Source organism: Oncorhynchus mykiss, chromosome 26, assembly GCF_013265735.2.
Source record: "Oncorhynchus mykiss isolate Arlee chromosome 26, USDA_OmykA_1.1, whole genome shotgun sequence".
NCBI lineage: Eukaryota > Metazoa > Chordata > Actinopteri > Salmoniformes > Salmonidae > Oncorhynchus > Oncorhynchus mykiss.
Window position 1 is genome coordinate 36525677 of NC_048590.1, and position 17237 is coordinate 36542913.

Consider the following 17237-nt stretch of genomic DNA (forward strand, 5'->3'; position numbering starts at 1 on the left):
GAGAAGAGAACAGATCATCATTATACCTCTGGCCTCGTACCAAGATTATGTCAAATCAGTGTCACAGAGATATTTCCTTTCACAGATCCATTCAATTAGTGCCACTTGCGTTTACATTTTTCACATTTACGTGTTGAGTTAAGTCCTAGTTGTTTCTGCTTGGGTGAGTAATTTCTTCCACATTGCTCTATTGTCACGTAGTAGAAAGATGTCTTTCGAGAGGTTATAGCCAATTCACTGCAAGGTAATGAAAATCTGGGCCGGCTATTCATGCCTTATGGGATGGTAATTAAGCACGGGTTTGCATCACAAAGCAAAGTATCAAGATGTTCTGGCAGGTTATTAACTTCAAGTAACCCAAGGGAGGAGGATGCTGCCAAGGAACAAAAACAAGATGGTGGGAGAGTACCAATAGGACATGGAGCGGTTGTGGTTTTTTGGATTGGTGAAAGGCAAGCATGAATGGAGGGGATAAGTGTACCTAGATGAGCTATTATAAAATGTGTCCTTTAGTTTAGTTAAAAAATAGCAACAGCGCTGTGTTTTGCGTTCATGACGAGCCCCCTAAACCCACACACACAGCCCTCTTAGCAAAATGGCTGCCACTTCCTTTCTTCTGAGACACAAGCATGCTGACAGGTAGGAACAATGGGAGACAGAATGAAGAATTATGCACTAACAGCTGGGCCCTAGAGCACAATGCACCTCTCTGTGACCAAGACACAGCAACAGCACAAACCCCACAAACCCCAGCCTACACCGGGCAGGGAGGGAAGAGGGGAAGAGGTTTGTGTCTTCATGAGTCCTCCCTCTGTGAGACACTTTCTCCATTTGCACAAAGCACTGGAATAATCTAATTGTGTGTATTTATTTCAAAGTCATTCTAGTGAAACATTATGAATGTGGAACAACTCAAATATAGAGGGAGAGAAAAATGGTTTCTTATCTTTAGCGGAAGCCAAACAATAGTGGAAATAAATTAAGACCATCAGATGAGAAGTGCATTAATTTATTTTCCACTCCTTTGTTTTTTTCTCCCCTTGTTTTCTTGTGAGTGGTTAGTATGCGAATGTAATTACCAAAAGAACTGTGGCTAATCAACTGTGAATGGTATCCATTAATTAGCCTATGCCTTGGAGAGAGAGCGTGTAGAATCAGCAGCAATGTTAAGAGCGTAACGCACCAATGAGAAGGGAAGCCACAAGACCCACTAGCAGTTGGCAAAGCAGGTGGTTTGATACATTCAACACAACCCGTTTGAAGACCTCTTTACCTGGAGCTGTCCCTCTGAACTGTATCTGAGCTGAGCACTCAAACACACACACACACACTTCCGCCCTCTGTACTTTCAGACCTGACATGGCCCGGGTACATCGGGCATTCTGAGGAGCACACACACACACACACACACACACACACACACACACACACACACACACACACACACACACACACACACACACACACACACACACACACGTCTGGCATTCTGAGCAGCACTCTGCTAGTAATTAACCTTAACGCAACCTGGGCTTATCTGTGAAGTGTTACACTGTCCCCTTCTTCTTTTAGATTACAAATTGAAGCCTCAGAGATATCGCTCTCTATTGAAACACAGGCAACATTGTGTTGATGTTGGGAGAGATAGGAGGGTTTTGTGCAGTGCTACCTCTTCCTAACCCCCTTGGTTTTTACTGGTGAGTGAAACGTTAGGGGGTAGACAAACAATAGCTCTGGAACCAAGAGAACTCTCTGAACATTCTGGAAAATGGAGAGGGAACATAAGAATCTAAGGAGGTGAATACATAATTTTGTTGTTATTGTGGGCTTTCTAATGGCAAGAACTGATGCGGAGGTAGGCTATGTCTTCACAGAGCATGCAGGTAGTGTGTTGGTTGTCAGTGTTTAGTTAATCATTAATGTCATCAACATCCAACCGTTTCCCAATGCAATTACTACCTGCAATATACAGATGTAGGACCTTAATATGATCATTCTTTTGTTGCTGAATATTTTTATGTGCCGCAGAAAATGCAGTTGGGCTTCGTGATCTACATAACTTCACTGAAAACCAGCACTAACACACGGTTATATTGACAGTATTCCACGTTTCATGTAGCTTCATTTTGACCAGCTAATAGCCTAACCACTGATCAAGCAACATTATGGACTAAACATGAAAATCCTGTTGCACAGGATTATTTTGCTGCGACAATACAGGTCACATTAAGATCCTATATCTGTAAACTACCGCCTCTGTGGTGTGTGCTCCCAACACATGGTGAATTTATACCTCAATAATACTGTATGTACATATCAGAGAACAAATCCATGTAAATTATTCCATTGGCTGCCTCTCCTTCCAGTTCTCTGCTGCCATCGACTGGAACGAACTACCAAAATCTCTGAAACTGGAAACACTTATCTCCCTCACTAGCTTTAAGCACCAGCTGTCAGAGTAGCTCACAGATGACTGTACCTGTACATAGCCCATCTATAATTTAGCCCAAACAACTACTTCTTCCCCTACTGTATTTATTTATTTTGCTCTTTTGCACCCCATGATTTCTACTTATACTTTGCACATTCTTCCACTGCAAATCTACCATTCCAGTGTTTTACTTGCTATATTGTATTTACTTCGGCACCATGGCCTTTTTTTGGCCTTTACCTCCCTTATCTCACCTCATTTGCTCACATCGTATATAGACTTATTTTTTCTACTGTGTTATGTTTGTTTTACTCCATGTGTAACTCTGCGTTGTTGTATGTGTCGAACTGCTTTGCTTTATCTTGGCCAGGTTGCAATTGTAAATGAGAACTTTTCTCAACTTGCCTACCCGGTTAAATAAAGGTGAAATACAAAAATAAAAAATACAAACACCATGCTCTAAGGTGAGACAATAGGAAAAAAAACAACAACAATTGATGCTGGCCTGAGGTCCAGTAAATTAGCTTTAGAGAAAACACTGCAAAAAGGAAAGTATTGTGAAACTCTTTAGGAAGACTGCCCTGTTTCCATGAGGTGTGTTTTATTGTGCTTCCAGTTCCAGGGCCCAGTTCTCTCCTCTGAGAACTATACTGTGTCCCAAATGGCACCCTATGCCCTATGTAGTGCACTAATTTTGATCAAAACCCTATGGGCCCTGGTCAAGAGCAGTGCACTATAAAAGGAACAGGGTGCCATTTGGGACACATCCTAGTCTCTCATCAACACCATTGGAAATGGTCCCCAGCCTCCAGTATCAATCTTGACCATTAAGAGCTTTACCCTACCGTGGCAGTCGCTTGGCCACATCCTCAGTGGACAGCAAGTAGCAACACGATCGGATCTTGTTATTATTATATTGTTGCTCCCAATTAATCTTTGTGGAACGCCGGCGTTTAATGTTCATGTTTCACGGCCGGCCCTGAGTCAAATGCCAGATGAAATTAAGTGTGATTGGAAGGACTGTGCAGCTGACGGCAGAGCCTGCACTAAAATGGGTCAGAGCAGACAATGAGCGCTCTGTAATTAAAATGATGAGATGAGCAGGATGGATGAGCAAACTCTGCCTGCTACAGTCCTCGTTAGGACAAAACCAAACCACGCTATGTTACTCAGGAAGCTTTTTGGCAGCAGTGAAATCTGCCACTGGTTGAACTAAGGGGTATTATAACCCGAACATGACAGAGTAAATGTTACAGAAATGTTATCATGGGGTTTTCTTACAGGAACCAGAGAACTGGGGGTGAAAAATCTGTAGGAACATAAGAGCACAGCAGCAACAGGCCAGGCAAACCTGTTACTAAGCATTAGACAGCCCTCACATTCAAGCTCCAAGCTCAGCATGTTTGGAAAAACAAGTGATGTCTCTCTTTCCCTCTCCCAATCTCTCTCTATCTCATAAAGGCTCTATCTGGCAGAGGGGAACAAGCAGCAGTAGAGTAGAGTAGAGCTTTAAAATAGCCTTGGGATAGAAGGCTTTTATTAACAGAGTGGATCCATGGCCAAAGGAGCTCTGTGTAACACGAGCCTCGACGGTGCGAGACAGAAACGGCTAAATGACAGACCAAACACACTGACTGACCGGCCATCTACCTAGTGTTTTCACTCCCAGCCACTTCCTCTCTATCTGCACCAGCAGCAAATTTCTTTCTTCAATAAATGTTTCAGAGAACAGAGAATTAAAGAGCTTACATGATCCTGATCCTGCCGTGAAAAGGCTGTAAATGCTGTACTGTCTGGCAAAACACTCACAGAGAGAGACAGAAAAGCATTAAGCTTTCCTCACAGTGAATCAGACGAAGAGATTAGTTCATATTTCTCTCTGTGTTTTGAGAAGGGAAAGAATACCCAATATGTTTTCCATTGGCAGTCTTCTCTCACATTATAGTGCTATGATGAGCTTTGTGAGAGCTGGAGGAGGAGGAGGAGAGATGGTGGCTCTTTACATCTTCATTTGCTGAGATGCATTTGCTTTCTCCATGTACTGTAAATACCATAGTAATTCAACGGTTTGCTTTTATTTGGCAAGACTTTCCACCCAGTAACTTGTATTAGGATCTTTTACTTCACATTTTCCTGTATGCATATATATTTACAAACTGGCATTCTCCACAAGCAGGTACATTTGATAACCCTGGCAAAGCCATTGTATGACTGATACCAGTGTCATTTCAATATCTTCTAACCATAGTTCAAGAATATTTGTATGAACATATGTCATATTGGAAATAAGCTGTTGACAGCTATTATACCAAACACTATTATTTCAACCCCAGGGCAAACACAATATTACACCAGTATGACCCCATCTAACCCCCAGTATGAGGTAGGAACCAAATGGATCAAGTTAGACCCACAATTATGCCTTGAGAGCCTCTGTTGGCCAACTGTCATATGATGATGCTCATAAATGTCAGCTTGGACTGTTGTGCTGGTTTGGTCACCATACAGTCCAGATTCACAAGAGCATGAACAGAGAGCAAAGTCATCGAAAACATAATTTTATAAGAATAAATCAAGTAACTGTTTCCGCTTAAGTCTTGGAGTGTAAAATTACATACTAAATTGAATACAAAGGGTCTACAATCTTCCCTCTTCATCTGCACTTTAGACTATTCAATTTCAAAGTTGACTCATGAATAAAGCTAAATTAAATTACCTCACAATAACTGATTGGCCATGTCACAAATATCCAGAGAAGAGAAAAAACAATGTCTACTCTATGATGGACGAGACACAGAATGAGCAGAAAATAGGCTACTTAGGTTACACAATACAATCCAAAGCCATCAGTATCAGTACCTGCTTGACAGCAGGTAAGCACCTTGACCGTGTTCCTCCTCCCTCCTCCTCACAGAAACACCAAAAACTAATTCAATCTAGAACAGACATTTGCCAGAAACATATCAGCTGCTGACAAGCAATTTTACAGTTCAACTATGAGCTCAGTAATCACAGCATAGCCTCTGTTCTCCGGGACATGATGCCTATGCTAATGTATTCTCCAGTCCAGTCATCTTTCTGTAAGAAGGATAAAACACCAGTCAACTTGCAACTACACTATGCCTCTAGTTCAGTCCAGAGTATAAACACAAGGACTTTGCTCTGTTTTTTTATTTTAATATTTCCATTAAGATGACAGCCACTGTAGCTTTGGCCCTTTCATTTAGCAGAAGGGAAGGAGACCAAGACTAGCAATACAAATGGAACACTTTCCCTTCTGCCCAACCTCCACCAGGCCAGTTGCAGCTTGGGTAAACACCAATCTCTGATTCCCTGGGTCCTCCTCACAAAATACATGCTCATTTACCACCCAATTCAGCATAAACAGTCTGCAGCTGGACCCTCCTGTGATTATAGGGGCTATTCACCCCCAGCATGCCCCCATACATGCAGTGCCAAGCTGACACATATAGATATATATATATATATATTCCTCACTATGTGTTCTGCAGTCAATTTGTAAAGCGACTCTAGTGCACAGCGTGTCCACACAGTCAGCTCACAAGCTGTGTTCTGATCTGCAGGATGGATCGATCTGTAATTCAGTTTAAACCTAAAATCATTACTCCCACAGCACAGCACAGACTGTTCCCTCCCATCAGAACTAACTGACTGTTGGTCCAGGACTACACAAGAAGAAACATTAAAGTGAATATCCCTCTGTCTGCCTCCCATCTTTCCTTCTCTCTCTTATTCTCTCTACTAGAGGTTGACCGATTATGATTTTTCAACGGCGATACCGATACTGATTATTGGAGGACCAAAAAAGGCAGATACCGTTTAATCGGACGTTTTAAAAAAATCTATTTGTAATAATGACAATTACAACAATACTGAATGAACACTTGCTTTAACTTAATATAATACATCAATAAAATCTATTTAGCCTCAAATAAATAATGAAACATGTTTAATTTGGTTTAAATAATGCAAAAACAACGTTTTGGAGAAGAAAGTAAAAGTGCAATATGTGCCATGTAAGAAAGCTAACGTTTAAGTTCCTTGCTCAGAACATGAGAACATATGAAAGCTGGTGGTTCCTTTTAACATGAGTCTTCAATATTCCCATGTCAGAAGTTTTAGGTTGTAGTTATTATAGGAATTATAGGACTATTTTTCTCTATACCGTTTGTATTTCATTAACCTTTTGACTATTGGATGTTCTTATAGGCACTTTAGTATTGCTAGTGTAACAGTATAGCTTCCGCCCCTCTCCTCGCTCCTACCTGGGCTCGAACCAGGAACACAACGACAACAGCCACCCTCGAAGCAGCGTTACCCATCACTCCACAAAAGCCGCAGCCCTTGCAGAGCAAGGGGAACAACTACTCCAAGTCTCAGAGCGAGTGACGTTTGAAACGCTATTGGCGCGCACCCCGCTAACTAGCTAGCCATTTCACATCGGTTACACCAGCCTAATCTCGGGAGTTGATAGGCTTGAGGTTATAAACAGCTGCTGACAAACGCACAAAGGTGCTGTTTGAATGAATGCTTACGAGCCTGCTGGTGCCTACCATCGCTCAGTCAGACTGCTCTATCAAATCATACTTATTTATACATGATAACACACAGAAATACGAGCCTTAGGTCATTAATATGGTTGAATCTGGAAACTATCATCTCGAAAACAAGATGTTTATTCTTTCAGTGAAATACGGAACCGTTCCGTATTTTATCTAACGGGTGGCATCCATAAGTCTAAATATTCCTGTTACATTGTTACATTGCACAACCTTCAATGTTATGTCATATTTACGTAAAATTCTGGCAAATTAGGCGGCCCAAACTGTTGCATATACACTGACTCTGCGTGCAATGAACGCAAGAGAAGTGACACAATTTCACCTGGTTAATATTGCCTGCTAACCTAGATTTCTTTTAGCTAAATATGCAGGTTTAAAAATATATACTTCTGTGTATTGATTTTAAGAGAGGCATTGATGTTTATGGTTAGGTACACATTGGAGCAACAATACGCACTCCATCGATTATATCTAACGCAGGACACGCTAGATAAACTAGTAATATCATCAACCATGTGTAGTTAACTAGTGATTATGATTGATTGATTGATCGTTTTTAATAAGATAAGTATAATGCTAGCTAGCAACTTACCTTGGCTTACCGCATTTGCGTAACAGGCAGTCTCCTCGTGGAGTGCAATGAGAGGCAGGTGGTTAGAGCGTTGGACTAGTTAACTGTAAGTTTGCAAGATTGATTCCCCCGAGCTGACAAGGTAAAAATCTGTCGTTCTGCCCCTGAACGAGGCAGTTAACCCACCGTTCCTAGACCGTCATTGAAAATAAGAATGTGTTCTTAACTGACTTGCCTAGTTAAATAAAGATTAAATAAAGGTGTAAAAAAAATGTTTTGTCCAAATCGGTGTCCAAAAATACAGATTTCCGGTTGCTATGAAAACTTGAAATCGGCCCTAATTAATCGGCCATTCTGATTCTACTCTCTATCTCTCTCTCTCTCTGTCCCTTACACTCTCTCTCTCTCCCGCTCTTTCTCTCTCTCTCGCACTAGGCTTGGGAGGTATCCAGATTTTCTTACCTTCATACCGACCATATGCCATCTCAGAATATTCAATAATACCAGCAGTGAACAAAATCCCACTGAGTAATCCAAAGGTTAGAAATGCTAACAAGTACATGTAACATCCCATAGAGAATGCTAACTAAATGCTAACAAGCTTATTGTGAACATTTTATACAGTCTCTGACCTAAATTACTTACAGGACAGACATCCCAGCTCATAAAGTTATACAAAAAAATGCACAAATGCACGCACAAAACAAATAATAGACAACAAGGCTCCAGCAATAGATTCTCTGGTGTTACCAATCTTAGCTTGATTTTGGAATAAGCTAACCACTTAGCTAGATAGTTAACTAGCTACAAAATTAGCAAATCAAAAGCACAACTGCAGAGCAATTAGAACATTTTAGACAGCTAACTTAATAGTAATAAGATATCTTGCTGGCAAAGATTTAGTTGTGAATTCCATGCTGTAACTAGTTCACCTGGCGCATGCTGGACAACAATGAGTGACTTACAAGGCTTGTAAACAATCACCACGTGACTGGAAACTATAATGAAAAATATGTGACAGGTGAAATAAAGAATGGGATTTTCTTAATCTACGTATTGCACAAATTGACTGTAAATGTTTACTTAAAAAGTAGCTACAAACAGTAAAATGTATTAAAAAAACTTCAAATAACTAGTTTCAACGGTATTAACGGTATTGAAAAACGATTCCATGGCTATTTCCAAATACCCAGTTCTATGGTACAGTATATACGGTATACCATTCAAGCCTATCTCTCACCCCTCACTAGATTAGAATGGAGCAGTAGAACGGTTCTGAGAGACAAAGGCTTGGTGTTATCAGAGGTCTGGATCTAACAGATGACAGTTTTATTCAGTTTGTGTCTGATTGTCTCTCTCTTTAACAGCCTGTCCACTCTCTTCTTCTCTGGCCCTGCATTGGTCGCATCCCAAATGGAACACTATTCCATAGGTCTTTGTTCAAAAGTAGTGCACTATTTAGGAAATAGGTTGCTATTTGGGACATGCCCATTGTGTGTCAGTCTGCCCTGTTTGCTTTAATAAATCTGACCTGATGGAATTGTTTAACCCCATGCTGGGAAATCAACATGGCTATAAAAGACCACCTGTTCACTGTTCACTTATACTCTACCAGTGTTTGAAGTCTTGCGTCACAAATATTACTCTATTACCTATATAGCAGTACTTTTGACCAGAGCCCTATGAGAGCCCTATGGGCCCTGGTCAAAATAGTGCACTATGTAGGGAATAGGGTCCCATTTGGGAAGCAACCTCGGTGGAGTTGAGTGTATTAACAAAACAGAGTTTCAGGTCTCATGTGCAGGTCCCCTCAGAAAGATTTTGTGTAAGCTCACTTTAACTTATATGAAAGATACAGTCCCAAGGGTGCTCTCTCTGAAATGTGAGAGCACCTAATATAGATGTGTCTATTTGGGACGGGAGTTAAACCTAAGTAGAGCCTCCCAGGTACTATGTTACAGTACATGGCATAACTAAGAACATTACTGCTTTCTTGTTGCTGGCTTAAGAAACATGGGCTACACTTGGAAACAAGCTGAAGTGGTCAATTAAGAAAATAAAGGAAATGAGATTGAATGATTTTATAGTGTGCTTTGCTTTCAAGTTTCTTCTCTGGGCCAGCTTGTTTTGGTAGTGTTGAGAGACAGACTGTAAGTAAAAGTCTGAGGTTAGTGACGCAGACATCTTTTGTCATGTTCTCTGCAGAGCAAACATAACAAACACTGGGCCGAGGAGAGTTGTGCTTTGGTTCCGTTTGAAACATTTTTCTTGTTATTAATCCTGTGTCACATATTCACTGTTGTCCAAAAATGTTGCCTACAACTCAAACAATGCTTCATCTGTTTCAGGAATATGGAATATGTGGATAAATAGGCAGTATCAATCAACCACGTTCGGAATTATGATGACACAAAGCTACTTCCATTACAGTAAAACAAATTCACAAAGTATGTCAGAAATTCACTGGATCTGTGATAGATGCACACCAAAGCCTCAACACTGTAGTCGATACTAGGACTGTTGTGGTGACCGTATTACCGCCTCACCGGCGGTCAGGTAGTCAAATTCCACGTGACCATTTAGTGATGGTAATTAGGCTTCTCCAAGTTCTGATGCTGCTGATGGTCATTAGTAGTCTACCAAACTTGATAACTGCCTGGTACTCAGCACTTTATTGTCCCTCTAATCACTCTGACATCAATGCAAATGTGTTCGAAAATCAAATCAAACACTTCATGAGAGCTCATGAGCTCGTTTTGCAACATTTCTATAGGCTCTGCAATTGCGTGAGAACATAGAGTGATGGCCTCTATTAAAAAGAGGAAGATACCATCAGCTTTCTATAGGCTACGCCTACTATATTATTTTTCAACTCCTAATATTAAGTACATTGCTTATATTTACAGCAGGAGTATAGCCTACCTGGCTGGCATGGAAATAAACCACTGGAAAAGAGTTCTACATTTTTTTCCAGCTGCCCCTGTTTTTTATATCAAAACAAATTTCACACATATGTATTATTTAGTATATGTTGTCACGTGTGCTCACCTGCGTGTCGTCAGACTCACCTGGACTCCATCACTTCCCTGATTACCTTCCCTATATACAGTGCCTTGTGAAAGTATTCGGCCCCCTTGAACTTTGAGACCTTTTGCCACATTTCAGGCTTCAAACATAAAGATATAAAACTGTATTTTTTTGTGAAGAATCAACAACAAGTGGGACACAATCATGAAGTGGAACGACATTTATTGGATATTTCAAACTTTTTTAACAAATCAAAAACTGAAAAATTGTGCGTGCAAAATTATTCAGCCCCTTTACTTTCAGTGCAGCAAACTCTCTCCAGAAGTTCAGTGAGGATCTCTGAATGATCCAATGTTGACCTAAATGACTAATGATGATAAATACAATCCACCTGTGTGTAATCAAGTCTCCGTATAAATGCACCTGCACTGTGATAGTCTCAGAGGTCTGTTAAAAGCGCAGAGAGCATCATGAAGAACAAGGAACACACCAGGCAGGTCCGAGATACTGTTGTGAAGAAGTTTAAAGCCGGATTTGGATACAAATAGATTTCCCAAGCTTTAAACATCCCATGGAGCATTGTGCAAGCGATAATATTGAAATGGAAGGAGTATCAGACCACTACAAATCTACCAAGACCTGGCCGTCCCTCTAAACTTTCAGCACATACAAGGAGAAGACTGATCAGAGATGCAGCCAAGAGGCCCATGATCACTCTGGATGAACTGCAGAGATCTACAGCTGAGGTGGGAGACTCTGTCCATAGGACAACAATCAGTCGTGTATTGCACAAATCTGGCCTTTATGGAAGAGTGGTAAGAAGAAAGCCATTTCTTAAAGATATCCATAAAAAGTGTCATTTAAAGTTTGCCACAAGCCACCTGGGAGACACACCAAACATGTGGAAGAAGGTGCTCTGGTCAGATGAAACCAAAATTGAACTTTTTGGCAACAATGCAAGACGTTATGTTTGGCGTAAAAGCAACACAGCTCATCACCCTGAACACACCATCCCCACTGTCAAACATGGTGGTGGCAGCATCATGGTTTGGGCCTGCTTTTCTTCAGCAGGGACAGGGAAGATGGTTAAAATTGATGGGAAGATGGATGGAGCCAAATACAGGACCATTCTGGAAGAAAACCTGATGGAGTCTGCAAAAGACCTGAGACTGGGACGGAGATTTGTCTTCCAACAAGACAATGATCCAAAACATAAAGCAAAATCTACAATGGAATGGTTCAAAAATAAACATATCCAGGTGTTAGAATGGCCAAGTCAAAGTCCAGACCTGAATCCAATCGAGAATCTGTGGAAAGAACTGAAAACTGCTGTTCCCAAATGCTCTCCATCCAACCTCACTGAGCTTGAGCTGTTTTGCGAGGAATGGGAAAAAATGTCAGTCTCTCGATGTGCAAAACTGATAGAGACATACCCCAAGCGACTTACAGCTGTAATCGCAGCAAAAGGTGGCGCTACAAAGTATTAACTTAAGGGGGCTGAATAATTTTGCACGCCCAATTTTTCAGTTTTTGATTTGTTAAAAAAGTTTGAAATATCCAATAAATGTCGTTCCACTTCATGATTGTGTCCCACTTGTTGTTGATTCTTCACAAAAAAATACAGTTTTATATCTTTATGTTTGAAGCCTGAAATGTGGCAAAAGGTCGCAAAGTTCAAGGGGGCCGAATACTTTCGCAAGGCACTGTATGTCACTCACCTTTGGTTCCTTCCCTATACATGTCACTTCCTTTGGGTCCTTCCCTATACATGTCACTCCCTTTGGTTCCTTCCCTATATATGTCACTCCCTTTAGTTCCTTCCCTATATATGTCACTCCCTTTGGTTCCTTCCCTATATATGTCACTCCCTTTGGTTCCTTCCCTATATATGTCACTCCCTTTGGTTCCTTCCCTATATATGTCACTCCCTTTGGTTCCTTCCCCAGGCGTCATTGTTTCTGTTTCTGTTTCATGTCTGTGTGCTGTTAGTGTTTCTTGTTTTGTATTATGTCGCGTTTATTTAATTAAAACACTCACTCCCTGAACTTGCTTTCCGACTCTCAGCGCACATCGTTACATATGTAAAGACAAGATTAAATCAAGAATTGTCTGATGGGTGACAATATTATCCTATCACATGTGAATGATATATTATCACTTGTGAATGATGCCCAGCATAAGAAACAATAATTTTTTTTTGAGACTCTTTCGAATCATAGTCGCACACCTCATGCAGCCTATCCCATAGGCCTATATGATTTAATAAGGTTTGTATCACACCTCATGCAGCCTATCCCATAGGCCTATATGATTTAATAAGGTTTGTATCACACCTCATGCAGCCTATCCCATAGGCCTATATGATTTAATAAGGTTTGTATCACACCTCATGCAGCCTATCCCATAGGCCTATATGATTTAATAAGGTTTGTATCACACCTCATGCAGCCTATCCCATAGGCCTATATGATTTAATAAGGTTTGTATCACACCTCATGCAGCCTATCCCATAGGCCTATATGATTTAATAAGGTTTGTATCACACCTCATGCAGCCTATCCCATAGGCCTATATGATTTAATAAGGTTTGTATCACACCTCATGCAGCCTATCCCATAGGCCTATATGATTTAATAAGGTTTGTATCACACCTCATGCAGCCTATCCCATAGGCCTATATGATTTAATAAGGTTTGTATCACACCTCATGCAGCCTATCCCATAGGCCTATATGATTTAATAAGGTTTGTATCACAATTAAAGTGTCCAAATAACTTCTTAAAATTAAGCACATTATTCTGCTTTACAAGGGATGTAGAGCCTAACTGGCATACATATGCAGCGCGTGAGTTTCAAGTTTGGGGAAGATCATTTTCACCATTAAAATGCACCTTTATAATAAAAGCATTACATGCATAATTGCATTTGCGGTCACTGTTGATAATGATGTTTTCCACTAATGGAACATTCGTGCTTATAGCCTTGCTATAATGTGAAGAAATAGCCTAAAAGTTTATCAACTTTTTAAGCTATTGTAAATGTTCTGATCTGTTGTGTCAGCCACATTGTGTAAAAAAGTTTTTTTGGTGCTAGTGGTTGTATTCATTTGGGATCTATCGCAGCCCACAACTATCAAGGACTATGTTTGGAATATTTATTTATTGCACAGACTAGAGTAGGTCAACCTTTGTACTATGGGGGATAGTAGATTGACATAGGCTAGTGCTTTTTCTGTTTGTTAGGCCTACTCATCTTGTTGGCTGACAAAAAGTAAATGTGGACAGTTCTTCCAATATCTTCAATATGCAAGTTGCGTCCCCGATGTGTGTGTCTTTACTTGTAGCCTGTGAGAAAGACCCAATCAAGCGATGGAGCGTGCAGCACTCAGCGAGAAGGGCACAACAGCCACTGGCCGCAAAAGGCATGGATTTTTTTTAGGGTGCATTACGGCCACACAAAGTGGATGCCACCATGAAATTCTAGGCATTATCAAGTGCTTGTCAAATTGTGAATGAGAGACTGATGTAGTGTGTACAGCCTGCACAATAAAACAAAGCAGAAATCATGCCTTTCAAGCTACTTTTTCAAATTATCATTAAAGTCGCATCATGCAGCCTATCAATGTATTAAAAATCTAAACATATAGCCCAACATTGGTAGAACAACTAAAGTTATATTAATAACTCTAAATTAAGCATATAGGAATACCTATTTCTTTACTAACCGCTCAACACAGAATAGTCACGTGCGCACTCCCTCAAATCTTTTGGAGAATCCTTTCTATTTTATTCAGCTATGTTCAAATGTATTCTTCATACTATATAATAATGGCACAGAATTCTAAGCAAATCTTGTCTGCTAAATTAATTAGTGTAGCCTACTACAGCCAGATGACATAGCCAGATCAGGACCTAACATAAGGACAACTCAGAGTATGCTATTCTGTTCTTCTGAAATAGACTACATTTTCTTATCATGCTTCTTTAGACCTGTCTAAAATAAATAATAGATTTATTGTGAAGGTGTAGGCTATATTACATGGATTTATGAGGCTTTTTAAAGTGTATATGTTCCTAAGGTCAGCATCAGTGGCTTGTAGGCTATGTGTGGAAGCCAGGAGATGCTAAATGTGTTTATGTTAATTAACGGTCAATTACCGTGAGGCCGACAGTCTGTTGATTGACAATCACCGGCTGACAAACCTTCGTGACCGCCACATCCCTAGTTGATACCAATAATGACCAAAAGCATCTGTTTTAGCACTTTGCCTACATGGACTTGTGTCCTTAGCCTGGGTCCAATCCAGCTAGTCTACATATTATGTACATGAACCACCCTCCCCTCTTCTCCCGGGTCCACACTCCCGAGAGCAAATCCTAAAAGAAAGCAGTAGCTGAATGAGGGGTTTCATCTTTGATCTAGCGGGGTGCAATGCCATTGGCCCGCCGCCACAAAGAGGCTTAGGGCTGAGGAGAAGAGTATAAGGCCTCAGAAACATGGGGAAGCTTTCCCACAATGCCTGCTGTTAGCAGCACAGACACAGACACACAAGCCCAGTGCAGTGAAACATTTGATTTACCTGTGTTTTATATATATACAGTATTTCCACACTATGAGCTTGGAATAATACTGCAACATTGTGAAAATGATGACAATGCCCTTTTAGTGTAAGAGCTGTTTGAAAAGACCGCCTGAAATGTCAGCTTATTTTGCTGGATGGAGTTTTGGCCTGCCTAGTGACATCACCAGGATGTACATTACTTAATAGACCAATAAGAAAGAGAGTTCCAGTTGGGACAGCTTCGAAGTAACTCCAGCACCAAGATGTTATCATTTAAACCAGGCTTACTTTTACTGCACTCTTAGCTCTCTGGTCTATGGCTACTGTGGTTTTAGGTGTGTCATTATCTGAGATAATGCATTGTTTAATCGCCATACAGGAAAGATTTTCATCACAGTAGATGGGTTTGTTTCAGTGGTATTAGTGCTGATGGTGGTGTTGCTGTACTAGATATGACAGGTGGGTATGGGCTCAGTGACCTGGATCCATCCCTATAGAGAGCTGCGGAGAATGGAGTCCTCTCCTATTGCGCTGGCAGAACAGACACATTTCTCTATTCCCTGGACACTATTACTGGTTAAACACACTCATTAGAATGGTTTTGCCTCTGTACACACTGCAAAACGCAGGTACCAGTCACTGTTTCAGGGACTCACTGTAAGTTAATCCTCTAATTCTTTGAGAGTAATTGCATAAAAATGACATTTAACTCAGGAGGTTGAAACAACGCTTATAAACCAGGCTACTGTTATAATTTGACGCAGGCAGAAAAGCTTCCTGGATTAAAAGTGACAGTATGAAAGTTTTCTACCATGCAATGCTTATGTAAATAGATCTGATGTACCAACAAATTATTCCACCAGCAAATTCCTTGTGTATCATCAGTAGGATCTGTAGTATTACCTGTTAAGCTTTCATGCTTCTTCTCTTACTTGCAAAACAAAACTCTTTAGGCTAGTAATGGATTAGGTAAATACCTGTGTTTTTCTCCATGCATGTATTGTAAAGATACAGCTGTAAACTGGCGTGTGTGTACTGTATCTATCTACCCTGTGCTGTGATGTGCTGTGCTGTGCAGCGCTGCGCTGCGCTTCGCTGCGATGCGCTGCGCTGTGCAGTGCAGTGCTGTGATGTGCAGTGCTGTGCAGTGCAGTGCAGTGCTGTGCTGTGCAGTGCAGTGCAGTGCAGTGCTGTGCTGTGCAGTGCAGTGCAGTGCAGTGCAGTGCAGTGCAGTGCAGTGCAGTGCAGTGCAGTGCAGTGCAGTGCAGTGCAGTGCTGTGCTGTGCTGTGCTGTGCTGTGCTGGCTGCATGCATCCTTCCTTTCCATGTATTTTTCTCGATAAGACTACAGTAAGTATAAACCGACCAGTTGTTCAATCTCTATAAATCTGAGAAACACAAACTGCTGAGCGGTGACTTATATATCAGTCTATTATACACTACAGGGCTGACTGTATTAAACAAATGGATCTGCCTGCAGCTGGAGGAGAGAGCCCGTATAGGGGAGCAAAGGTTATTGTCTAATTTCAATCTTGGCTGCCTTCCCAGAGCTTTACCACGTTCCAATTTGTGGCTGTGTTGCTTGGCACTACTGACAGAACAGAGAGAGGTCCTGCTGCAAATACTGTTTGTGTTCGGCTACAGAAATGTGTCTGGAAAACTGGCAATCAACAGGTCGGCACAGATTAACGCAATGACTGGAGCAAATTAGCTGAAATTATGGAAATGCTATGGATAAGGATGTTTTCCTTTGGGTTGTTGAGCGACATATACCTGCCATTTTTGCCAGTCGTTGTTAGTTGTTACAGTATCATTCTCCTACACAATCATTGGGGGATGGTGTGTAAGATCACATACACACCCATTATGGCACAAGAGTCTATGTTAGTGCACTGCCTAGCATGTTATGAATTGTTTTATTCCAAAGTGAAAGGACAGCTGCAAAGGACAACTGTGGACAAAAAACAGCTGTTTAGACCTGCATATTACAGACAATTAGCTATTTCAAGTATGTCTTTTCCAGCATACTGCCCTCCATTCAGCAATTTGACTGACAATTCGTGG

General features: G+C 40.9%; 1 protein-coding gene across 1 annotated transcript in view; it reads right to left on the minus strand.

Moving 5' to 3' along the window:
• LOC110506738 (TOX high mobility group box family member 3) overlaps nucleotides 1–17237 on the minus strand; it is a 64369-nt gene that overhangs the window by 25787 nt on the left and 21345 nt on the right. The window lies entirely within an intron of this gene.